This window comes from Argopecten irradians, chromosome 3 (genome assembly GCF_041381155.1).
Source record: "Argopecten irradians isolate NY chromosome 3, Ai_NY, whole genome shotgun sequence".
Lineage (NCBI taxonomy): Eukaryota > Metazoa > Mollusca > Bivalvia > Pectinida > Pectinidae > Argopecten > Argopecten irradians.
Window position 1 is genome coordinate 14,202,409 of NC_091136.1, and position 27,198 is coordinate 14,229,606.

The 27,198-nt window shown below is 37.6% G+C and overlaps 1 long non-coding RNA gene across 2 annotated transcripts in view; it reads left to right on the forward strand.

Moving 5' to 3' along the window:
* Positions 1–18,496, forward strand: part of LOC138317615 (uncharacterized) — an 88,813-nt gene extending 70,317 nt beyond the window's left edge. For both annotated transcript variants that reach the window (XR_011207780.1, XR_011207779.1), the window contains exon 4: positions 18,454–18,496. This is a non-coding gene — a long non-coding RNA (uncharacterized lncRNA). The remainder of the gene's footprint in view (positions 1–18,453) is intronic.
* The last annotated feature ends 8,702 nt before the right edge of the window (positions 18,497–27,198 follow it).

The following is a 27,198-nucleotide window of genomic DNA, read 5'->3' on the forward strand; positions in this document are numbered from 1 at the left end:
ATGTATGGAAGTGACAGATAGAGACTATGAAAGGAAGTGACAGATAGAGACTAGGTATGGAAGTGACAGATAGAGGCTATGTATGGAAGTGACAGATAGAGACTATGTATAAAAGTGACAGATAGAGACTATATATGGAAGTGACAGATTGAGATTACTTGGAAGTGACAGGTAGAGACTATGTATGGAAGTGACAGATAGAGACTAGGTATGGAAGTGACAGATAGAGACTATGTAAGGAAGTGACAGATAGAGACTATGTATGGAAGTTACAGATAGAGACTATGTATGGAAGTGACAGATAGAGACTATGTAAGGAAGTGACAGATAGAGACTATGTAAGGAAGTGACAGATAGAGACTATGTATGGAAGATACAGATAGAGACTATGTATGGAAGTGACAGATAGAGACTATGTAAGGAAGTGACAGATAGAGACTAGGTATGGAAGTGACAGATAGAGACTGGTATGGAAGTGACAGATAGAGACTATGTAAGGAAGTGACAGATAGAGACTATGTATGGAAGTTACAGATAGAGACTAGGTATGGAAGTGACAGATAGAGACTATGTATGGAAGTGACAGATAGAGACTATGTATGGAAGTGACAGATAGAGACTATGTATGGAAGTGACAGATAGAGACTATGTATGGAAGTGACAGATAGAGACTATATATGGAAGTGACAGATAGAGACTATGTATGGAAGTGACAGATAGAGACTATGTATGGAAGTGACAGATAGAGACTATGTATGGAAGTGACAGATAGAGACAACATGGAAGTGACAGATAGAGACTATGTATGGAAGTGACAGATAGAGACTATGTATGGAAGTGACAGATAGAGACTATGTATGGAAGTGACAGATAGTGACTATGTATGGAAGTGACAGAACTATGTATGGAAGTGACAGATAGTGACTATGTATGGAAGTTACAGATAGAGACTATGTATGGAAGCGACAGATAGAGACTATGTAAGGAAGTGACAGATAGAGACTATGTATGGAAGTGACAGATAGTGACTATGTATGGAAGTGACAGATAGAGACTATGTATGGAAGTGACAGATAGAGACTATGTATGGAAGTGACAGATAGAGACTATGTATGGAAGTGACAGATAGAGACTATGTAAGGAAGTGACAGATACAGACTATGTATGGAAGTGACAGATAGTGACTATGTATGGAAGTTACAGATAGAGACTTTGTATGGAAGTGACAGATAGAGACTATGTATGGAAGTGAGAGATAGAGACTATGTATGGAAGTGACAGATAGAGGCTATGTATGGAAGTGACAGATAGAGACTATGTATGGAAGTGACAGATAGAGACCATGTATGGAAGTGACAGATAGAGACTATATATGGAAGTGACAGATAGAGACTACATGGAAGTGACAGGTAGAGACTATGTATGGAAGTGACAGATAGAGACTATGTAAGGAAGTGACAGATAGAGGCTAGGTATGGAAGTGACAGATAGAGACTATGTAAGGAAGTGACAGATAGATATTATGTAAGGAAGTGACAAATAGAGACTAGGTATGGAAGTGACAGATAGAGACTATGTATGGAAGTGACAGATAGAGACTATGTATGGAAATGACAGATAGTGACTATGTATGGAAGTGACAGATAGAGACTATGCGAGGAAGTGACAGATAGTGACTATGTATGGAAGTAACAGATAGAGACTATGTAAGGAAGTGACAGATAGAGACTATGTAAGGAAGTGACAAATAGAGACTATGTATGGAAGTGACAGATAGAGACTTTGTATGGAAGTGACAGATAGAGACTATGTATGGAAATGACAGATAGGGTCTATGTATGGAAGTGACAGATAGAGACTAATGTAAGGAAGTGACAGATAGTGACTATGTATGGAAGTGACAGATAGAGACCATGTATGGAAGTTACAGATTCAGACTATGTAAAGAAGTGACAGATAGAGACTATGTATGGAAGTGACAGATAGAGACTATGTATGGAAGTGACAGATAGAGACTATGTAAGGAAGTGACAGATAGAGGCTAGGTATGGAATTGACAGATAGAGACTATGTATGCATGGAACATGGAAGTGACATGGAATGTAATGGTCCCAATGAGAATGTGAGCCAAACTTGATGTTTCACATTCTCTCTGAAAAGATGCACTAGGAACAATATACAATTGCAGGTTGTACTGTATCCTTAATCTTCAGATTTACTTGGACAGTTACAGTTTCTATAAATCAGGTACTCTTAGTCATTATCCCAAAACTACACCATTTTATGCTAGGTCCTACAAAAAGCATCATTTCCAAATATTACTATTCATGCACATCTTCCATTTTTATGCTTGGTTATAAAATAGGGCATTTATTGCTGACTGACATTTCTAGATTCTTTACATTGCTATGACTGCTTAAACAGTCAACCTAAACATAAGGAAGCCATTCAAGGAATATCAACCAGTATGTCCGTCTGGTAAGGCCTGATTTGTTTAGTAACATCACCCCGATACAAGTGTTTTATGTGTTGTAACATCAGCCTCTGATTGATCTCTGGTCGGGTATCTGTTATTCTTTGGTGTCCTGGTGTTTGATGGTCTCTGGCCGCTGATTGACTGACCGAAACTGACCACTGTCAGCTGCCGTCCCCCATCTATATCAATGTAATCCCCTCATTTTATGATTATCATTGGTCACTGGCCCATCACACTTGCTGATAAAACCTGATTGTTTTCAGCCCGTGGACTAGATAGGAACAGAATTACAGCATGGTCAAATGCGTTTTACCGATGTTAATATCAAATGACCGCAACCAGATCTGCAGATTATTGGAAATAAAGACAAGAAAATCGGTGGATGATACAGAATTATGATGATAAAAATGACAGATAATGTGACTGGATAATTGGCTGAAAAGTGTGAGATACAAATTACCGGGTGTCCATCATGTGATCTGAGTGACAGAAACACTTGAATGTCGTAAAGTCTGAGTGCTGGGGAAGCTTGACATTCAATCAGACTTTGATAATATTGGTGTTCATGTATTTTTTGGAGGATAATGATGTTGATATTGTCAGTCTTTGATGGTTATGGAGGAGAAATGTATCATTATAGACCAATAAATAAAATGACTTGATGATCCGGGTGTGGGCAAAGTAACATTTGTCTGATATGGTACCATGAATGCCAGCTCTTGCTTGAACACCTGCCATCTCTTGCAGGCTTCTAAAATTTGATAATATAAAAATGAATGATAGCATAGTGGTTCAGGACAAAAGGTTGGAGACTGATCTCTCAGATGGCCATTTTGTGTAAATTATTGTTGGGCCAAGTTATCTCAGGGTAACCTATGATAGTCAAACACCCAAGTCTGTAATCTTGATCAGTATAAAGAGGTTAGAAAGACCTGTCCCCCACACCTTTACAGATATTTTACATATCTTGTGCCTTACAATTTGTTTTCTTGCTGAAGATTTCCAGCTAAAGAAACTTCAAAACAAGCGCCAAGAGACAAAAGGACTCTATTTGAAACCCAAACCTTGTGAAAGAATTGGTAATAATGCTTTCTAATGCTAGCTCTCTGTTTGAAAGGACAAATGGCCAAATTAGCGCAGAAGAAATATCTAGGAATATTTAGAAATTTGATTGACTCCTTCGCTTCAGGATTCTGAGATAATCCTGAGATTTGGGAACATTTTAAGGCCTGTATTTATGAGATCAGTTCATCCTCGATTTAAACCTGACTTTAAATATCAAGTGAGGAACCCAATTATCGAGCAATGATTGCCTAATGGCGACAAATCTTCTCCAAACGATTTTATTAAAAAAATGTGCTTTTCTTGCAAGAAAATTGGCATATTTGGAGAATTTTTGTTGACACAACGGCCCATATCAGACAATATTTGCCGTGTGAATGTTTCCGGCAGATGAATTATGCGTAATCTAGTCATGTGACCACTAATCGTGTTGTGAGGTATAACTGCACTTCCATCAGAAATAGAATTAATCAATGTGTAAAATACATTAAAAGCTTTCAATTGAAAATAATGTAATCTTTGTAGTAACAGGCTAGTAAAGTACACCTGTTGGTCGTGGCAGAGTCAATGTTGTGGTACCAGAGTTATCACAGATCTTTTAATATGTTTTTATATCAGGGATATCATAATGTAGTCATATTTGTGTGTACCTTAAGATATATACGGTACATGAATTCATTTTTGAGACACATTTTTCCAAGAGCAAAGGGATCTAATACCAAGGGATCTTATACCAAGGGATCTTATACCAAGGGATCTTATACCAAGGGATCTAATACCAAGGGATCTTATACCAAGGGATCTTATACCAAGGGATCTAATACCAAGGGATCTTATACCAAGGGATCTAATACCAAGGGATCTTATACCAAGGGATCTAATACCAAGGGATCTTATACCAAGGGATCTAATACCAAGGGATCTAATACCAAGGGATCTAATACCAAGGGATCTTATACCAAGGGATCTTATACCAAGGGATCTTATACCAAGGGATCTAATACCAAGGGATCTTATACCAAGGGATCTTATACCAAGGGATCTTATACCAAGGGATCTAATACCAAGGGATCTATACCAGGATCTAATACCAAGGGATCTAATACCAAGGGATCTAATACCAAGGGATCTAATACCAGGATCTATACAAGGATCTAATACCAAGGGATCTTATACCAAGGGATCTTATACCAAGGGATCTTATACCAAGGGATCTTATACCAAGGGATCTAATACCAAGGGATCTTATACCAAGGGATCTATACCAAGGGATCTTATACCAAGGGATCTTATACCAAGGATACCAGGGATCTATACCAAGGGATCTATACCAAGGGATCTTATACCAAGGGATCTAATACCAAGGGATCTACCAAGGATATACCAAGGGATCTTATACCAAGGGATCTATACCAAGGGATCTAATACCAAGGGATCTTATACCAAGGGATCTATACCAAGGTTATCCAAGGATCTTATACCAAGGGATCTATACCAAGGGATCTTATACCAAGGGATCTTATACCAAGGGATCTATACCAAGGGATCTTATACCAACAAGGGATCAGATCTATACCAAGGGATCTAATATACCAAGGGATCTTATACAAGGGATCTATACCAAGGGATCTAATACCAAGGGATCTATACCAAGGGATCTTATACCAAGGGATCTTATACCAAGGGATCTAATACCAAGGGATCTATACCAAGGAATCTTATACCAAGGGATCTAATACCAAGGGATATCATGCCAAGGGATCTATTACCAAGGGATCTTATACCAAGGAATCTTATACCAAGGGATCTAATACCAAGGGATCTATCCAAGGGATCTATACCAAGGGATCATGCCAAGGATCTATACCAAGGGATCTATACCAAGGGATCTTATACCAAGGGATCTAATACCAAGGGATCTTATACCAAGGGATCTAATACCAAGGGATCTAATACCAAGGGATCTAATACCAAGGGATCTTATACCAAGGGATCTTATACCAAGGGATCTAATACCAAGGGATCTTATACCAAGGGATCTAATACCAAGGGATCTTATACCAAGGGATCTAATACCAAGGGATCTAATACCAAGGGATCTAATACCAAGGGATCTTATACCAAGGGATCTAATACCAAGGGATCTATACCAAGGGATCTTATACCAAGGGATCTAATACCAAGGGATCTTATACCAAGGGATCTATACCAAGGGATCTAATACCAAGGGATCTTATACCAAGGGATCTTATACCAAGGGATCTAATACCAAGGGATCTTATACCAAGGGATCTTATACCAAGGGATCTAATACCAAGGGATCTTATACCAAGGGATCTAATACCAAGGGATCTAATACCAAGGGATCTAATACCAAGGGATCTAATACCAAGGGATCTAATACCAAGGGATCTTAATACCAAGGGATCTTATACCAAGGGATCTAATACCAAGGGATCTTATACCAAGGATCTATACCAAGGGATCTAATACCAAGGGATCTTATACCAAGGGATCTAATACCAAGGGATCTTATACCAAGGGATCTATACCAAGGATCTAATACCAAGGGATCTAATACTGGGGATCTTATACCAAGGGATCTTATACCAAGGGATCTTATACCAAGGGATCTTATACCAAGGGATCTTATACCAAGGGATCTAATACCAAGGGATCTTATACCAAGGGATCTAATACCAAGGGATCTAATACCAAGGGATCTTATACCAAGGGATCTAATACCAAGGGATCTATCAGGATCTATACCAAGGGATCTAATACCAGGGATCTAACCAAGGGATCTAATACCAAGGGATCTAATACCAAGGGATCTAATACCAAGGGATCTAATACCAAGGGATCTTATACCAAGGGATCTTATACCAAGGGATCTATACCAAGGGATCTAATACCAAGGGATCTATACCTATCATACCAAGGGATCTTATACCAAGGGATCTATACCAAGGGATCTTATACCAAGGGATCTAATACCAAGGGATCTAATACCAAGGGATCTTATACCAAGGGATCTAATACCAAGGGATCTAATACCAAGGGATCTTATACCAAGGGATCTAATACCAAGGGATCTTATACCAAGGGATCTAATACCAAGGGATCTAATACCAAGGGATCTTATACCAAGGGATCTAATACCAAGGGATCTTATACCAAGGGATCTAATACCAAGGGATCTTATACCAAGGGATCTAATACCAAGGGATCTAATACCAAGGGATCTTATACCAAGGGATCTAATACCAAGGGATCTTATACCAAGGGATCTTATACCAAGGGATCTTATACCAAGGGATCTAATACCAAGGGATCTAATACCAAGGGATCTTATACCAAGGGATCTTATACCAAGGGATCTAATACCAAGGGATCTTATACCAAGGGATCTAATACCAAGGGATCTTATACCAAGGGATCTTATACCAAGGGATCTTATACCAGGGATCTAATACCAAGGGATCTAATACCAAGGGATCTTATACCAAGGGATCTTATACCAAGGGATCTTATACCAAGGGATACGGATCTAATACCAAGGGATCTAATACCAAGGGATCTTATACCAAGGGATCTAATACCAAGGGATCTTATACCAAGGGATCTAATACCAAGGGATCTAATACCAAGGGATCTAATACCAAGGGATCTTATACCAAGGGATCTTATACCAAGGGATCTAATACCAAGGGATCTAATACCAAGGGATCTAATACCAAGGGATCTTATACCAAGGGATCTAATACCAAGGGATCTAATACCAAGGGATCTTATACCAAGGGATCTAATACCAAGGGATCTTATACCAAGGCATCTAATACCAAGGGATCTTATACCAAGGGATCTAATACCAAGGGATCTAATACCAAGGGATCTAATACCAAGGGATCTTATACCAAGGGATCTTATACCAAGGGATCTTATACCAAGGGATCTAATATCAACAGATCCAATACCAAGGTGTCTTATATCAAGGGGTCTTAAACCAAGAGATCCTTTACCATTAGGGATCTAATACCAAGGGGGTGTCTATTATTTATCTCTGAAAACCACTTCTTTTCAAAATAAAATCAAGGAGTTTCTAGGTCAGATACTTTGATATTTTAGACGTAGATGACCTCTGGTTTTCAAGTTCAATTACGTGTTGCTTCCACACTGGTATTGTTTGGTTTTACACAGGAACTCTGGCTTGCCTCCTTCTCATTTTGCATTTTTTAGGAACCCTAGCTGTTAAATGGACATAGATCGATGGCTGCATGTCTTTAATTACTCCCAAATGGTGTAGTCTAAATGTTGTGGTGTTTCAACTCTAACTTTTGAAACAAAGGTATTGATCGATTGTCCAGTTAGGTGCAGGTTTAATGCCATTTTAAGTATATCGATAGAAACAACGGCAAGATATTAGTGTAAATTTTGTGAGTACAGAGAAATGGAGTGAATGTGTAGTTTCCATTATATGATGGTGTGCTTATCTGGGTAGATAGTGGGCAAAGTTAATGAGAGTTTGTAGTTACAATAAACAATGATAGTGATCTCACAGATTATCGTCACCACTGACGACTGGTGCATATCCTAGAAACAGGACACAAGCCACTGGTAAATGACGTTTTCTCCACTGTCATGGTTCACTGACTGTGATATAACCTCATTAGGATATGACATCATTGTGATAACGATATAATTTGGTGTGATAGATCAGGAGTTTTAATTCCAGGAAACACCAGCCTCTGTATCTGATCACTGTGTGAGGATGGGTTGTCTGTCAGACTGATTCTGTACAATGATTAAAAATATTAAAAATGATTGGTGTCTCTCATCACTTTTACAAAAGGGCAGATAACTTTTGTGTTATCCTGTCTGATTATAAAGGGTAGATAACTCTTGTGCTACCCTGGATAACTCTTGTACTACCCTGGATAACTCTTGTGCTACCCTGTCTTATTTTAAAGGGTAGATAACTCTTGTGCTACCCTGTCTGATTATAAAGTGTAGATAACTCTTGTGCTACCATGTCTTATTTTAAAGGGTAGATAACTCTTGTGCTACCCTGTCTGATTATAAAGTGTAGATAACTCTTGTGCTACCATGTCTTATTTTAAAGGGTAGATAACTCTTGTGCTATCCTGTATGATCATAAAGTGTAGATAACTCTTGTGCTACCATGTCTTATTTTAAAGTGTAGATAACTCTTGTGCTACCCTGTCTGACTGTAAAGGACAGACACCTCTTGTGCTACTCTGTCTGATTATAAAGGGCAGATAACTCTTGTGGTATCCTTTCTGATGCTAAAGCGTAGATAACTCTTTTGCTATCCTGTCTGATTATAAAGGGTAGATAACTCTTGTGCTACCCTGTCTGATTATAAAGTGTAGATAACTCTTGTGCTACCCTGTCTGACTGTAAAGGACAGACACCTCTTGTGCTACTCTGTCTGATTATAAAGGGCAGATAACTCTTGTGCTACCCTGTCTGACTGTAAAGGGTAGATAACTCTTGTGATACCATGTCTGATCAAAGACCAACGATTTTTGTTAGACCAAAGTATCCAAAAAAGGCATCCAAAATTGATGGCAAATATGTTTATATTTTTTGTCTATGTTAATCAAAGGTAAGTAACTCAGCAGTTTATGTTGACCATAGGGGAGATAACACAGTGTGTCTGTGACAAAAGGGCAGATACACAAGTTTTTTTTTATCTGTTGACCTAAGAGCAGATAACTGAATTTTCTATGTGACCAATATCTGCTTGCTTCTGTTGTTAATCAAAGGAAGGATTACAGAATTAATTAAACAAATGGTAGAAAATTGAGTACTGATGTATCGTATTTAATATTGATGGTAGTTCATCTTAGACATTGACCATGAAATGATGTTTAGACATGTGCTGTTGCTTGGCTGGACCTATGTCAATGGAAATTATATTGGCATTCAAACAATTGGTATTTTCTTTGTATGGTCTAACATATAGATTTAAAAAAACATAGGGAACAATACTTTCTTTTATGATTGGCATACTGGGACCAAACAAACATTCAAAACTTTTCTATTTTATCTCCACTGAACAACAATGGGACATGTTTCACACTTTCATTGCACCAGACTTCTGGGTATATAACTTTACCTAAGGGCAGTAAATATTCCCAGAATTTAAATCTAGTTCAGACTTTACATTCGGAGATGTTTAAATCGCCTGACCCTCGCCCATCAGGTGTTGTAGACACTAGACCACCTCAGTTTAACACAGTCAACTTGGTCTTTGTCTGATCATTGATTTGAGCGTACAAATGAGAGACAATTCAACGTGACGGCTGCCGATACTACAGTGATTTATATCGTCCGCTCTCTGTTATAGCCATTCCTCTCACTTAACGGTTGTCCTGATCAATGGCCTGACGAGGATTGGGGCTAGGCGATGATTATGATATTATTGTATCACTGGTCTATAGGGTATTGCTGTACGGAGAACTAACGACTTATTACCATATTCGGACAAACATATTATACATAAAAACCTATCGAGTATCCAATCAGATGTGTAATATTGTTAATATGGAACTGATTAACGACTTAGTTTTTAATTTGATATCTTTTGAATTTTTAATTAGTTTTTTTTTTGAATTTTTATTTGATTGATAGAATTTTGTGGGTAAGCAGTATGTGAGAGGACTGGTTGCTGATGTTCACTATTGATATTGCCAATAAATATACATTAAATATACAGAAAGTATTGAAAAGATCAACCTATCCAAAACCTAAGAGTTGAAATATTGATGGAGATTCTTTAATGAAAATCTTCTTTACCCCAAAAAAACCTTGTCTTTAGAACTTGTATAACATTGAACAAACTTCAAAATAACTGCCTTAGCCAATCTAGTTCTGAAAATTGAAGTCATGTTTGGCTTTTCACTTGAGAGAAATTTTCAATTAAAGAATTCAGAAAAAAAGATAATGTCTAGTTGTTTCTTCTCATTGGTTTTGTGGCCTAAATTATACATGCTATCTGTTAGATTATTTCTGGAGACAAATTTTGTTTCGCCATATATCGCCACATAACAAACTGAAAAACCAAAGAATTTGAATGAAGTTTGACGTTACATGCAAAATAGTTGAAGGACTATTTGAGAGTCCTGTCATATTTTATCTGTTGTGATTATACAATCACAGGGAGATGTTCTGCTGTATAGGTTACGTGGTAAATACCAAATGGTGTGCGAGGCAATGGATGTGGAATATATCGGAAACAATTACCCAAGCCTTATCTGACAATTGATAGAATGACGTGTCAGAAAAAGGTAGGGTACACGAAGAGGAGATAGTGGAATGGATAAAATGACAATCAGTGTATGAAGATGTCTTGGTTGTGTGCCAGTGAAATTAAATTGAAAATAGACAGGATCGTTTCCAATCAATGATAGTTTTAATGGTCGAGTCGGAAGTGGTTTTTGATCAGCAATGAACGACAGACAGGCTTGCATCATATCCCCTACTGTTTCAGTCACTGCTGTGGTTGGAAAATATCCTTCTATAGACAGGTCTGCAGGGATGTGATTTAGGGAAAAGCGAGAAGTTAAAAGGGGTGTGAAGAGACTGTAAGGGATATGGGGGCTGTAATGTTTGTTTAGCACTAATAAAGAGTAAAGATAAAAAGGGTAATAAAGGGATTTGGTTCTAAAACTAGGAAATACATTTCACTTATTGGAAGTGTCCATGGGATGGGAGGAAAGGGTATTATGTACTGAAGTTTTCTGTATTCAAGGGAGATTATTATGAAGGGAGATAATCCTGAAGTGATAATTTTTGACTGAAAATAGTAAAATATGACTGTAACAGGTATTCTCTTAGTGAACAATATAGATATATTTTCTAACATTTACATCAAGTTCAGGATGATTGATGACTTGTTTGAAGGAGACCATTACAGATGTTTGACCTTGGTACAACATTAATGATAATGTAATCACAGTTGTAATGATGTCATTAACTCAAGGTTTTAAACTGAAAATTGAGCCTCAAAATTTAGATTAAAAAGTGTGATTGTTGATTTAGTCATTGAAAGCAAAATACATCAAAGCATTTCAGGATTTGACATTTCAGGGTCAGTAAAATTCTTGTTGGGGTCAATAAAGGTCATTCACAGTGGTCATTAGAATTGTGTAATGACATATATTCTAGTATAGTCTGGGATGTTTTAACTCCAGGGATGTGTGTGATACCAACATTTTTTTATTTTCAAATAAAAGCATGTGAATTGTTCGATAATACAATTCCAACACAAGTAACAAAATAATTCTTATTTTATGTCTTTGAGTGAATCATTTCAAGGTCAACAGACTTGCAAGGATCCAGAGACCAAGGTACCTGTGATAAAGATGGAATCACACCAGATGGTATTATCAAAACTTCAAAGGATGGAATGGATAGGAAACCAATTAAATCTCAAGGAATGGCACAAATATGTGATAGGGACACAAACAATATATATAAGGACATTAACTTTACACATATACTGTATTTGACACAACAAGTGCCCCATCCCAATGAGCACCCTTCTCCTTTTAAAGTTCAATTTCACTCACTTCGAATGAATACAGACTAAAAATATTTAAAACTGTAAAGTTTCCTAACTGATTGCAAATTGATTGATGGCTTATTTTGTAGAATAATTTTATGAAAGGCTAGTCCAAATTTATTTCTGTTAATTGCCCCCTTATTTGCTTCAATTTTTTATATGCCCACGAAGCCTATTGCGTCGAATACGGTATATCAAGATGAATATCTAAAATTAAAACAAATGATTGGTAAAACTGGGAGTGTAAATTGTAAGTACTGTTACAAATAGTAAATTAATAAATGAAGCTTTTAAGGTTTTTATTAATTAATGAAAAGAAAAAGTTTTATTCACATTTTTAAGTTCTTTATCTTCGCCTAGTTTAGGAATTATCACCTTTATCAAAATTCTGTCATTCTATCATAAGGTGTTAATGGAGAGGCTCCAACAACTACATAAGGTTTTCACAGTGAAACGAGTTATCCCGATTGATGTTGAAATATTTTAATTAAACAAAAAGTCATCTTTACTAGAAGACAGGATCTCACTGTCAGACTAAATTGGTTTAAGATCTGAGAAGTTGATATGATATTTTTATTATTATAAACCTGACTTCTACCCTACGGGATACAGGCTATATACCAATGATTATTGGTGTGATTACAAGTTATTTGAATTATGATATATACCTTTGCCCTATTATCTATTTTTCCGCCTCTGTCGGCCGATCAGTTCGTACAATAAAGTTGATAATCGCCTACTGTGTGGATGTTCATCGCCCTTGTCAAAAACATTTCAATAGAAATCCGATTTCTTCAGAAGAGTTTCAAAAGTTGATTGTAATTACCCATTGTACATTCTCACAAAAAATATCGCCATTGTTTATTTCAACTGAAAAAAAATCTATTGAGAAGAGAAAAATATTTTAATTAACATTTTCAACAGATATATCTTGAAGCAACAATGTACAAAGATAATGGAAAGATAATAGAATATTATGGTAGTATTTGTTAGTAAACGATGGTGAGGATTATTTTTTCTGATTTGTCTACAGGGCACGTGTAGTAATAGAATCATCCAAGAAGGTAACGCTGTTTGAAAAACTATTTACAGGTCGAATCATAAAGGAGAATTCTGTTCCACATGAGTGATTTAGGCTGGTTAATTTTTAGCGGGACTGTAACAGAGGTTTGACTGGTGAATGTGGTGGGAGGTTTTATTGATAAAATGGAATGTGAATTGGACAGTTTTCTACATTAGAGTCTGATCCAACCCAAGATTAGAATCCCATCCTGATGGCCTCTTACTTTATTATCAATACAAATTATATGATCAACTGCATTAGCCCGTAGTTGAACAAAATAATGACGTTTAATTTGATTGGCTTTAATAGTCACATGGTATGTAATTGCTGCGGCTGCTATTAACAGAGAATTTTGAGATGGTATCGAATTTTGTTTGAAATATCACTTTCAAATCTGATTTTGTGCTGCAAGTTATGCTCAAAAATGACATCAGGGTTTTGGAAAGGCACTGTTTAGCTTGGTGTAGAATTGCAGTCTCTGCTGTTTTAGAATTCTACAGCCAATTATAAAGTGGCCTTTACTCTCTCACATAAAGCCATCTTTAACTTTAATCGGCCTGCTGTTCCTTTATATAGATACTCATTTTCTTGTAGTTATTCCTGTAAGACTTTGTTAATTAGAATTTCTTAATAAGATTATGTCCTAATTAACACCTGACCAAGATTTCCCTTGCTTCACCAGATACAGATACAGTAGAACCTCTGGATAATGATCACCTGCTGAATAAGACCACTTTGTTAGGGTTCAAACACAATTGAACTTGTTGTTTAAATAATCTGATTAAAATACAGATCATCATAACCACTCCGTTAAATAGAGGATCTGAGAACATTCCAGAAAAGGTCATGTTCAGATGACCTTTCTACCATGTGTACTTCAGATCACATACATTTTCTACACATTGCTACGTCAATTGATAACGCTACTTTTATACTTGATACTTTTAGCTTTGTTGTGCTCTTTGGGCGTGATGACTATGTACACGAGAATAATTCCGACAGCTTTTTCAAACTATTTTGTCCCCAGTCAAGATTCTAACAGTGCCAATTTGATTGGCCATTTTCAAAGGTTATCTTGAAGTGACCCCAAATGGGATGTTGTCAGATCCTCTTATCAAGCGTAGTGATAATAAGGATTTGTGTTTTAATCAGATTGTTGTTTAAACATCATGCATTTGGCACATTTTTTGTCCTTTTGGATGGTCTTTCATGCATCATATTTTGATCCTTTCGATCGAGAAAATGATGCAATAATAATTCAATGATTTAGTATCATGTCACGTTTTGGGTAAATATTCTCTATGTAATCCTGTAGTCCTTTACCTAACTTGCTGGGAGACTTCCAATATGTTACTTATATACCTACAGAGTGTCACCTTTCTTTGCCATGGTAACGGTTTCTGTTGTTACCTGGTCACCATAATGATTGCTTCTGAGTTGGTCATGGTTCACAGATTTTGCTGTGACTAATTGACGTTTTCGGTGTTGATAGATTTTGACAGTAGTTTTGTATAGTGAGTATATTACCTCACTGATGTAGAGATACTATCACTTTCGCCCCAGGTAATTGTAATCCAGTTATGTACTCCGATACAGGTAAGCTCCAACAGGTAGAGTGTCGGGTCGTAAACACCCATTAGCATTTCAACAATAACAGCTAAAAGGTGAGAGGTCGAAGATTTGTTCATGACAATAATTTAAACTTTAAACTTTCTATTGGAATTACAGAATCCACTGAATATATTAACATTCAAATTCAGAAATTCTAATGTTTAATGTTTTTTTCGCCTTGTGACCTTTTAGGATTTTATTGCCTTGCAAAATTTATATGTTTTTGGAAGTGTAGTGTATTTGGATATATTATTCATTTAACTCTTTGGATATATCTGTGTAGAAAAGGACAAAAAAGTTACAAATCCTAACCTTGTGTTGAAATGTTATATTATTAGATTGCTTTGATCATCTGCTGATTTTGGTTATATCAACTGTATGGGCTTCAATCATTTCAGGTGAGAAACGGTAAATGATAAAATAGGAAATTTCGTATATTCTGAGCATGGTTTACAGTGAAGAAGTGGTACAAGCTAATGAACCTCCATCATTCAATATTATGGAGAAATTTGTAATTTTGTATACATCTCAATTTTCATGAAAATACTAAGTAAGTATTAGAGAACGTTGAGATCTTCACGCAACGGAACTCTTCTTTGTGTGAATGTAATTTCGCTCTGTTATTTGTGATCTCAGCTGTTTTAATTTGATCTTGGTGAAATATTACGTCAGTTTTGTTTTTCTTTGAAAGCTAAATTTCTATTCATTTTGCTTTTATCATGTAATTGTTAAGTGTGTAAGATTTGAAATTTCTTTAATTATACACAAACCTGTACAGGTTTACAATATTGAATAGTTTCCAAAGTCATGTTATGGTAAAACTGAATAATAAAGGCTTGTTTATGACATTTTTAACTTTAAATTATTTCTAAAAAGATAGATAAGTCAAACATCAATTTTATTGTACAAGTTGTTTGTGATAGACATTAAAGTCGTATTAAAGATTGTCTGATGTCGAAAGGAACATGCTGTAACTGATAATTAAGATGTTAAATGATCACCGCTCTGTAATCGTCAGGAGCACTATACAAAACTTGATATCTTTTCTGTATCGTAGTGAAGAGAAAACTAATTCAATAAGAATTGATCCAAGTTGTCTTTGCTGTGTGAAATTTTGGTTTGGTTATTTTGAAAAGTAATAATAGTTCTATTATGTCTCACGATCTATGTATGTTTGTACACATATATACTTCTATAGAGAAAGTTTTTAAACTTAAATAGCTGCTACGCGACATGAATAGTCTCTCCTTTGGCATTGTGAATACATAGAAATGATTTGTCATATGTATTGGAGCTGTACACTCTGTATTCACTGCAGCAAACATGCTCCCTGCTGATATGTATGATTACACTAGGTATAAACATTGGCGTAACGTTAAAATATTATAATCATTGATTAGGACAAGAATGTTTTTATGGAATGTTTTTTATGGAACTACTTCATGTCTAAATTCAGTGTGTATTCCTGGTAATATTAATTTATGCGTTTAAGAGAAAGTTTGATGAAAGGGATAACCTTCGGTGAGTCAATATATATTCTCCAACCTTTTTTCCCCAGCTGTCTGCCGCAGGGTTTAGAGTTTAAAACTCTAATGGGGGAGTAAATGCAATGTACCGAATCTTAAATAATGGTTTTACTCTGGGTGATCTGGCTTGCCTCTTTATCCATGACCCTAGAAGTGCAAAATAACGCAATAATGAAGTAAATGCAAACTCTAAAATTCTGAATATAAGTAGAATGTTTATGTAAATATATTTCTTGTTTAATCAAATACAATTACAATATGATACATGTAATATTGATCTTGATTTAAAAAGAAGACTGTAGACTGGTGATCAGTTCACTTTAGTACAGCCCACCTGTTAACGAGTGATTACAACAGTGAGGGATGGTTCATGTGATTTTACCTGTGAAGAGAAATCCATGATTAGTTGATCGAGGCGTCCATCAATCATTATCCATCTTTGTTAAAGAGGGATAGCTGGAGATGTGTATTGTGTGTCGGTTATAATGTCAGGGTACAGAGATGGTCCATCAAACTCTCTGGGAAGTCTGTAGGTAAAATACTATTGTACTTACTGATGTAAGTGAGGAAATTCATGTCCTTAGTTGTTACATTGACTTACATGAGATACATTTAACTGAATTATAGTTTCAATTCCTGCTTTGCACAGCAGCATTCACAGCAGTTCAAGTCAAGGGAGTAAATAATGATTCCCTAACAGAAACAAAACATTATAATAATGGAAGTTCTACTCCATCAACCTTCAGGGAGTATAAGCTGATTGGTTCTTTTGTTGTCAGTACAAGGTACCAGGCTGTTTCAGCAGGTTGTATTATGAATGTTGCTGACATGTCTAACTTGTAAAGACTTTGTATTCTGTATAATTATATGCCCCCTACATATAATGGGGAGAGGTTTATAGTGTTACCCAGATCTGTACATTCTCATCCTGTCCGTCCCTATCCTGTCACTTGTCCCGCCCGTCCCCTGGCCAGTACCATGGCCCATCCTATCTCCCATCCCATCTCTTATCCCAATCCCCCGTCCCACTCCCCTCCCTGTTTCTTCCTCATCCAATCCCATTCCCCCGTCCCTTCCTATGTCCACTGTCCTATCCTCCATCCCCGTCCCCCGTCCAACCCTACCCTCCCTGTTTCGTCCTCATCCAATCCCATTCCCCCTTCCTGTCATGAGTCCACTGTCCTATCCCCCGTCCTACCCTTCCCCTCCCTGTTTCGTCCTCATCTAATCCCATCCCCCCGTCTTGTCCTGAGTCCACTGTCCTATCCCCCGTCCTACCCTACCCCTCCCTGTTTCGTCCTCATCCAATCCCCCCCCCCTTGCCCTGTCCTGTGTCCATTGTCTTATCCCAAGTCCCACCCTGCCCCTCTCTGTTTCGTCCTCATCCAATCCCATCCCCCCCCCCCCCCCCGCCCCGTCCTGTGTCCACTGTCCTATCCCCTGTCCCACCCCGCCCCTCCCTGTTTCGTCCTTATCCAATCCCATCCCCCTCACCCCGTCCTGTGTCCACTGTCCTATCCCCCGTCCCACCCCGCCCCTCCCTGTTTCGTCCTTATCCAATCCCATCCCCCCCCCGCCCCGTCCTGTGTCCACTGTCCTATCCCCCGTCCCACCCCGCCCCTCCCTGTTTCGTCCTTATCCAATCCCATCCCCCCCACCCTGTCCTGTGTCCACTGTCCTATTCCCCGTCCCTGTCCCCCCTTTCCTGTATCTTCCTATCCCAATTTTGTATGGGTGGCTATTTGAATAATTGAACTGCATTATTGGCTAGAGATATGGAATTTGTTGATGTTTTAAATAAATAGAAATGAGGAGAAACAGTGTAGAATTTGGGGGTGGTGGGAAATAGTAGCTTCAGTGTACTCCGTGTAGATCTACTATACATGCATATAATTTGTTGATATTTGGGTTAAGAAAACTTTCTTCTGTTGATATAATTTGCTGATATTCCCAGTATCCATGTAATACACAACCTACATAAGAATTCCTCCGATTCTCTGGGGATTCTCCTCTCTTCTCGCAAGTGATAATGAAACATTACCTCTATTACAAGTCTCCTCACATTCTCACATTTCCTCCCAGATATTTGCGTCTGTTGCCTCATTAAACCTTTGTGTTTTTACAGGAAGACGTGTTACAGTGTGCCCTATAGAGTATAGTTAGGTAAGTAACATTTTACGGAATATTGCACCAGTTTCCTACCAGTGTTGATTATATAGACGTGTAGATATGTAGTGTCATTATAACCTACCATTGTCACAGTAGGAATCACTAGCCAGGTTCTGACAGCAGTCTCCAAACATAAACATTTTATCATTTAATGCTCCACATTTCACAAAGAACATACAACAATATTATATAATGGTAATATCTAAAGGTTGTAAAATTAAAAATTGAACTTAAGTGGATCGTTGTTTTCTTAAAATCAAAAGAGCATTGTAGTACGTGTCATAGTTAGATTTCTCTATCTTCCTACAAAGTTTTCTTAATCAAGAATCAGGTTATAGATATAGTCAAACCTAGAAATTAAGGGGACTGTGATAAAACATAATCTGAATATTCAAGTTAAGTAGACCTTTTTGTATAGAGAAAAGTTTGGTTGAGAACAACTAAATAAAACAGGATATTCATGTTAAGCGATTTTAAGCTTACTAGTTGGAACTTACGGAGTTTGAGCTTATGGTTTTGAGCTTATGAGTTTGAGCTTATGATTTTAATCTGACGCTTTTGAGCTTATGAGTTGAAGTTACAGAGTTTTACCTTACAGATAAAGTTTGAGGTTTGAGTTTACGGCTCAAAACTTCTGACTTACGACTTTGAGCTTACCAAGGTGAAAATATGTATCTTCATGGCTTCATTTTACAAGATTTACTAGAAGTAAACTGACCAGTTATTAATTTGAATGTTGATTTACTGCAATGATGAGTGGCTATAGAAACATTGTGGTGACAAAACACCGTCAGTTGGTCACTATCTAAGACATAGGCTAGCTGTTTGACTGGAGTTGTATGGTGATGTCTGGCATTAGATGGAACCTTATGTGGTTTGCTTCCTTGATCAGGTTTTCCAAACCATTTACCCCAAAGTGTTATTAGTTGACGGTCACTTTCCATTTCAATAAAACATCAAGTGGATTCGTTGGGTATGATTTTTCTTTGGCCAGGAGATTATCTCCAAATATTGCTGACACTTAAGACCGCTCCAGAGAGAAAATATCGTCAAATAATCTGATATAAATATTGGTATGGGCAGTGATCGATCATTCTGATCGTTCTATCTGCCATCGTCCTTGATCAATGGTGAATGAACCTCACTTCTATACATGTATAGGGTCAACTGTCTGTAGTACAGCTTCTCATCAGAGAAGATAATTCATGCATTATTATGGAGAGATAATATTACATTTACAAGGGAGATAACTTCATAGACTTGGTTATCAGGCTAGTTGACATGTATATCAAACTATTCTTACTGGTCAGCTCATTCTTGAATGATTGTGAGCATATATATGTAAAATTTTAAAAGGAGCGGGTCGGTGTGGTTTGTACATAGTGTTAAATAAGGTCTCTGTCACTCAGCTGTCGGAGCATATGCTTCTTTGGCTCAGTCAGTATGGCCGTATATTCGATTCATGGTCGGGGCACTTAGCAGGAATCATATGTGTATTTTCCCTGTTCTTCTAGATTGGCCGTCAACTTAATAACCATGGAAATTGGTTAAAAAATCTCCGGTTCAGATTTAGGAAATCTCAAGAAAAACAGGGGGAATAGTGTAAAAGGAGCGGGTCGGTGTGGTTTGTAAATAGTGTTAAATACGGTAGCTGTCACTCAGCTGTTGGAGCATGCTTTTTTGGCTCAGTCAGTAGGGGCCGTAGTTTTTAACACAGGAGACCCATATTCAATTCATGGTCGGGGCACTTAGCAGGAATCATATGTGTATTTTTCTGTGTTCTTCTACACTTGTTTTTGTACAATCAAATTTTAGTACAAAATTGATTTTGGACAAGTTGGCGCAGTGATAATTTGTGTGTTCAAAATAATAGTAATACTAATCTTCTGTAGAAGAAACAATAAGTTTAATAATTATTCGATCAGCACAAAAGCGCTGAAATTTGATCACTGCTAAGTAATGTAAGTCTACAGTCATTGTAACTTCAATATCTCGGGCCTTGTCCACAGATTTGGTATTTTTGATGTATTGGTTGATCAAAGGTATACATAACATGCATGGTCTTAGAGTTAATTACAAGATACATAACTTCATGTTTGAGAACTCTTTTGTGAAATTTGGTTGTCATTATCAATTAAAAAAAATATATTCCTGATGAAAGGTTTGTGAGAAATTGTCATTTGAACAAGATATTTGCTTAACACTATGGAGTTTATTAGAGAAAACTATTGCTGTAATGATGTAATTAAAATTTGAAAATGTCAAAATTAGGTGTGAAATGACATTTGTATTTCATAATATGGAAGTTAATTGTGAATGGCTGTGCTAATTGAAGTTATTTCATAAAGTGTTGGTGATATGGGCTGTCCCATGGTGGTCATTAGGGGAGATAACCCTCATCAGTTGGTGGTATTGACGAGAATCAGAAAGTGATCTATAGTCGGAATAAGTCATATTTATTAGTATTCTAACGGTGGGAAAAGGTAGCAATTAGAACTAGACTATAGAAGTATCTTTTGTGTGAGAAAAATGATGGATTGTGTGAAATCAAAGTTCTGAAAGTGTTTGGGAAATGACAAAGACATCAATGAGGAGCAATCTTAGGGTCTACATAGACTCAAGGTTAAAGAGTTTTTGTGAGCTTGATTAAAGCATTCCCATGACCGTGATGAGACTTGTGTTCTGTTACCGCTGCCTCTGACAAAGTCACAATGAAGTTATGTATTGTTTGAGAAATTCTACAAAAATGCAAAAATTCATTTTTGACTTTCATGTACTGCCATGTATATATATTGAAAGGATGGTAAACCTAATTTTTAATCCATGCTAGTTTGCAAAACATGGATCATGACATTGAAGTAGAAAAAAACATCTAAAAGCACCGTATAACAGAAATAATATGAGAGAGAGTGTGTGATTGGCTACATTAGCTAGTTGAGAGACTGACCATGGGTCTGGTCAGTGTAGAGGACTGTCCAGTGTCCTGTAATGAATTCAGTCCTGAAAGAGTCTAAATTTCCCATCTGTCCCTATTTTTAAAGCCATATTTCACTACAGTCCTTGATGAAGTGATCAAAACAGCTGATCATTGCCAACAATTAATTTGGACAGATCTGGCCGAAAAGGTATTAAATCTTCACTCACATCGATAAAATACATTTTCTTGTAGGAATCATTGATGACACATTTAATCTGATTCTCGTTAATTTCGTAGATTTGACACAGTGAGTGCAACGTCACTGACACCCAACCAGACGGACAACTCTTAAATTATGATTTCAGATCAGCAGAGTCAACGCAAGATGTTTTCTCTGGTCGACATTCTCAAAAGAAAGTGTTGTGTTGGTGATATTGGATTGAGTATAATTGATAGGCAATCGCCTGCTGCCTACTCTATAGCAGATTAAATCATTGCTCTCCTAATATCACAGATCCACCAGTCTCCTAACGCCCAGATACATTGATTTTTATAGCCAAAATTCCATTTCCGATCGGGACTTGGAAGAAGTTGTGGCGCTTTGGTATATTTTGTAGAGTTAGGAGCCAGAGAGAGATACTATCTATAGCCTCCTAGGTGCTTTTCTGCTGACTGAGGGGTGAGATATTATTGAATATCAATCATAAATCACTTTTTAAACTTGAATTGAGAAATATACCGTGGTAAATAAGGAAGCAGTATCCAAGGTCTTACAGCTATATAGTGCCAGTATTATCATAACATTCTTTGTAGCTAATAACAAAACAGTTGAATAATAACCCTAACCTGGTTAATGACATCTGTTACTGACATGATCTTATCTTAACCCTAACCTGGTAAGTGACATCTGTTACTGACATGATCTTACACTTAACCCTAACCTGGCTAGTGACATCTGTTACTGACATGATCTTACACTTAACCCTAACCTGGCTAGTGACATCTGTTACTGACATGATCTTATCTTAACCCTAACCTGGTAAGTGACATCTGTTACTGACATGATCTTATCTTAACCCTAACCTGGTAAGTGACATCTGTTACTGACATGATCTTATCTTAACCCTAACCTGGCTAGTGACATCTGTTACTGACATGATCTTACCCTTTACCCTAACCTGGTAAGTGTAATCTGTTACTGACATGATTTTACACTTAACCCTAACCTGGCTAGTGACATCTGTTACTGACATGATCTTACACTTAACCCTAACCTGGCTAGTGACATCTGTTACTGACATGATCTTATCTTGACCCTTACCTGGTAAGTGACATCTATTACTGACATGATCTTATCTTAACCCTAACCTGGTTAGTGACATCTGTTACTGACATGATCTTACCCTTTACACTAACCTGGTTAGTGACATCTGTTACTGACATGATCTTGTCCTTAAACCTAACCTGGTAAGTGACATCTGTTACTGACATGATCTCACCCTTTACCCTTATCTGGTTAGTGACATCTGTTACTGACATGAGCTTATCTTAACCCTAACCTGGTTAGTGACATCTGTTACTGACATGATCTTACCCTTAACCCTTACCTGGCTAGTGACATCTGTTATTGACATGATTTTACCCTTTACTCTAACCTGGTAAGTGGCATCTGTTACTGACATGATCTTACACTTAACCCTTACTTGGTTAGTGACATCTGTTACTGACATGATCTTACCCTACTCTTACCTGGTTAGTGACATCTGTTACTGACATTATCTTACCCTTAACCCTTACCTGGTTAGTGACATCTGTTACTGACATGATCTTACCCTACCCTTACCTGGCTAGTGACATCTGTTACTGACATGATCTTTCCCTTAACTCTTACCTGGTTAGTGACATCTGTTACTGACATTATCTTACCCTTAACCCTTACCTGGTTAGTGACATCTGTTACTGACATGATCTTACCCTACCCTTACCTGGCTAGTGACATCTGTTACTGACATGATCTTTCCCTTAACCCTTACCTGGTTAGTGACATCTGTTACTGACATGATCTTACCCTATCCAAACCTGGTAAGTGACATCTGTTACTGACATGATCTTACCCTTTACCCTAACTGGTAAGAGACATTTGTTACTGACATGATCTTTCCCTTAACCCTTACCTGGCTAGTGACATCTGTTACTGACATGATCTTACCCTACCCTTACCTGGTTAGTGACATCTGTTACTGACATGATCTTACCCTTTACCCTTACCTTGTTAGTGACCTCTGTTACTGACATGATCTTACCCTTAACCCTAACCTGGTTAGTGACATCTGTTACTGACATGATCTTACCCTTAACCCTTACTTGGTTAGTGACATCTGTTACTGACATTATCTTACCCTAAACCCTTACTTGGTTAGTGACATCTGTTACTGACATTATCTTACCCTTAACCCTTACCTGGTTAGTGACATATGTTACTGACATGATCTTACCCTACCCTTACCTGGTTAGTGACATCTGTTACTGACATGATCTTACCCTTAACCCTAACCTGGCTAGTGACATCTGTTACTGACATGATCTTACCCTTAACCCTTACCTGGTTAGTGACATCTGTTACTGACATGATCTTACCCTTAACCCTTACCTGACTAGTGACATCTGTTACTGACATTATCTTACCCTTAACCCTTACCTGGTTAGTGACATCTGTTACTGACATGATCTTACCCTACCCTTACCTGGTTAGTGACATCTGTTACTGATATGATCTTACCCTTAACCCTAACCTGGCTAGTGACATCTGTTACTGACATGATCTTACACTTAACCCTAACCTGGCTAGTGACATCTGTTACTGACATGATCTTACACTTAACCCTAACCTGGTAAGAGACATCTGTTACTGACATGATCTTTCCCTTCACCCTTACCTGGTTAGTGACATCTGTTACTGACATGATCTTATCCTTTACCCTAACCTGGCTAGTGGCATCTGTTACTGACATGATCTTACCCTTAACCCTTACCTGGCTAGTGACATCTGTTACTGACATTATCTTACCCTTAACCCTTACCTGGTTAGTGACATCTGTTACTGACATGAGTTTATCTTAACCCTTACCTGGCTAGTGACATCTGTTACTGACATGATCTTACCCTTAACCCTTACCTGGCTAGTGACATCTGTTACTGACATTATCTTACCCTTAACCCTTACCTGGTTAGTGACATCTGTTACTGACATGAGTTTATCTTAACCCTTACCTGGCTAGTGACATCTGTTACTGACATGATCTTACCCTTTACCCTTACCTTGTTAGTGACATCTGTTACTGACATGATCTTACCCTTAACCCTAACCTGGTTAGTGACATCTGTTACTGACATGATCTTACCCTTAACCCTTACTTGGTTAGTGACATCTGTTACTGACATTATCTTACCCTAAACCCTTACTTGGTTAGTGACATATGTTACTGACATGATCTTGCCCTACCCTTACCTGGCTAGTGACATCTGTTACTGACATGATCTTTCCCTTAACCCTTACCTGGCTAGTGACATCTGTTACTGACATGATCTTACCCTTAACCCTTACCTGGTTAGTGACATCTGTTACTGACATGATCTTACCCTTAACCCTTACCTGGTTAGTGACATCTGTTACTGAAATGATCTTACCCTTTACCCTAACCTGGCTAGTGACATCTGTTACTGACATGATCTTACCCTTTACCCTAACCTGGCTAGTGACATCTGTTACTGACATGATCTTACCCTTAACCCTTACCTGGTTAGTGACATCTGTTACTGACATGATCTTACCCTTAACCCTAACCTGGCTAGTGACATCTGTTACTGACATGATCTAACCCTACCCTTACCTGGCTAGTGACATCTGTTACTGACATGATCTTACCCTACCCTTACCTGGTTAGTGACATCTGTTACTGACATTATCTTACCCTTAACCCTTACCTGGCTAGTGACATCTGTTACTGACATTATCTTACCCTTAACCCTTACCTGGTTAGTGACATCTGTTACTGACATGAGCTTATCTTAACCCTTACCTGGCTAGTGACATCTGTTACTGACATGATCTTATCCTTTACCCTAACCTGGCTAGTGGCATCTGTTACTGACATGATTTTACACTTAACCCTTACCTGACTAGTGACATATGTTACTGACATGATTTTACACTTAACCCTTACCTGACTAGTGACATCTGTCACTGACATTATCTTACCCTTAACCCTTACCTGACTAGTGACATCTGTTACTGACATGATTTTACACTTAACCCTTACCTGACTAGTGACATCTGTCACTGACATTATCTTACCCTTAACCCTTACCTGACTAGTGACATCTGTTACTGACATGATCTTACCCTTAACCCTTACCTGGTTAGTGACATCTGTTACTGACATGATCTTACCCTCAACCCTTACCTGGTTAGTGACATCTGTTACTGAAATGATCTTTCCCTTAACCCTTACCTGGCTAGTGACATCTGTTACTGACATGATCTTACCCTTAACCCTTACCTGGCTAGTGACATCTGTTACTGACATGATCTTACACTTAACCCTTACCTGGTTAGTGACATCTGTTACTGACATGATCTTTCCCTTCACCCTTACCTGACTAGTGACATCTGTTACTGACATGATTTTACACTTCACCCTTACCTGACTAGTGACATCTGTTACTGACATGATCTTACCCTTAACCTTTACCAGGTAAGTGACATCTGTTACTGACATGATTTTACACTTAACCTTTACCTGGTTAGTGACATCTGTTGCTGACACAATCTTACCCTTAACCCTTACTTGGTTAGTGACATCTATTATTCTTTTGACATTATCCTAGTTAGTTAGTATGCTGTCAGATGTTATTTGGTCAGTTAATGGTTATCTTTTATTATTTGTCTTTGCCTGCATCATGAAATCAGATGGGGATTTGGTATCATAGATTTTTGTATAATTAACTGCCTGTTTTGTCCTATCTACTGTTCTGTCCTGTCTTGTTGTTGGAGGAAAAGGCATACAGCCGTCTTAAAGACATGTCTAGTTGCTACAGGTTTTATCAAGCTCTGATGTTACCATACTTGTGTGGTTAAGTACATTAACAGTACCGACTTATAAACACATGTAATAAATCAAATGAGGACATCAAACTTATCGCCCTACTAACAGTACAAACCACAGTGCAAAGCATCCATCTCCCACCAAAATCTCATTGCTATTTCCATCGTTACAGCTATTATCAAATTCCAATGTTGTAAAATGAATTTTATGGATTCAAGCCTTTAGATGACACAGACATTATGTTGGATTTAAGCTTGTTAGAGATCCGGACCGAGATGTCGGCTTTAAGAGGTTGATCTTCAGGTCGTCATCTGTTAACGTGGATATGTACTAAACAAATTGGACCATGTACCTATCAGGCGACGTTCGCCTACCGACGCGTCCTAATGCTCATAGATTTGTCAACATCACCATTCTTAATTCAAAAATAGGCAAGTGACATTTAGAAAATCCTCGCCATGGTTAAAAGGCCTTTTGAAATTTTGAATGAATTTTTAGTTTAAATGTCAGAAGTAAGCACTCATAAGAAGCCAATTTAGTAATAATGTTCATAATTAATGGAGTTCAGTTCTCCTTAGAGAGAAAGGTATACATAGAGAGATCCCGAGGAATAAAGCTTTGTAATGTCAAGATGTCAGTATTCCAAAAACTTCATTTGCAATATGTTTTGGATGACCAC